At 39.3% G+C, this 923-nt stretch overlaps 1 non-coding gene across 1 annotated transcript; it reads right to left on the bottom strand.

Moving 5' to 3' along the window:
• Positions 1–236: 236 nt before the first annotated feature.
• Positions 237–345, bottom strand: LOC112745155 (small nucleolar RNA R71). The gene has a single exon (XR_003173097.1). It is a non-coding gene; the product is annotated as a small nucleolar RNA R71 (small nucleolar RNA).
• Between the last annotated feature and the right edge of the window lie 578 nt (positions 346–923).

The raw sequence follows: 923 nt of genomic DNA, 5'->3' as shown, positions 1-923 counted from the left end.
ATCATGGACTTCCTCATGAAGATCCAAATCAATTTATATCTGATTTTCTGCAGATTTGTGATACTGTGAAGACAAATGGAGTGAACTCTGAGGTGTACAAACTCGTGCTCTTCCCATTTGCTCTGAGGGATAAAGCAAAGCTATGGCTAGATTCCCAACCCAAGGAGAGTTTAAATACTTGGGACAAGGTTGTTACTGAGTTTCTTACTAAATTTTTTCCACCAAAAAAGTTGACTAAGCTTAGGATGGAGGTTCATACCTTCAGGCAGAAGGATGGTGAAACTCTTTATGAAGCTTGGGAGAGGTACAAGCTACTGACTAGGCAATGCCCTCCGAACATGTTCTCCAAATGGACCTAACTAGATATCTTTTATGAAGGCTTGGGTGAGATGTCCAAGATGAGCTTAGATACTTCTGCAGGTGGTTCATTGCACAAGAAAAAGACACCAGATGAGACTATTGAGCTGATTGAATTGGTTGCAAGCAACCAATATTTATACTCATCTAACAGGAATCCTGTGAACTCTGAGGCTCCTCAAAAGAAGGGTGTTATGGAAGTAGAAGCTCTTAATGCTATTCTTACTCAGAACAAGCTTATGTCTCAGCAAATAAATCTACTTACTCAGCGGATGGGTGGCATGCAAGTCTCAGCTATCAACACCCAAAATCCACCCCAAGAGGTATCTTATGACATGATAGGTAATTTTGTGCAAAATGATAATTATGATTATGCTCAATTCTTTTCTGAACAGGTCAATTACATGGGGAGTGCTCCTAGAAATCCCAATAATGATCCCTATTCTCAAACCTACAATCAGGGGTGGAAAAATCACCCAAATTTTGGGTGGAGAGAGCAACCTCAGAGGCCACAGAATTTTAATAATAATTCTTAGGGTAGTTTTCAACAGAATAATTTTAATAAA

The sequence above is a fragment of the Arachis hypogaea genome, chromosome 14 (genome assembly GCF_003086295.3).
Source record: "Arachis hypogaea cultivar Tifrunner chromosome 14, arahy.Tifrunner.gnm2.J5K5, whole genome shotgun sequence".
Lineage (NCBI taxonomy): Eukaryota > Viridiplantae > Streptophyta > Magnoliopsida > Fabales > Fabaceae > Arachis > Arachis hypogaea.
Note: the sequence above shows the minus strand (reverse complement) of the source record. Positions and strands in the feature narration are given on the sequence as shown.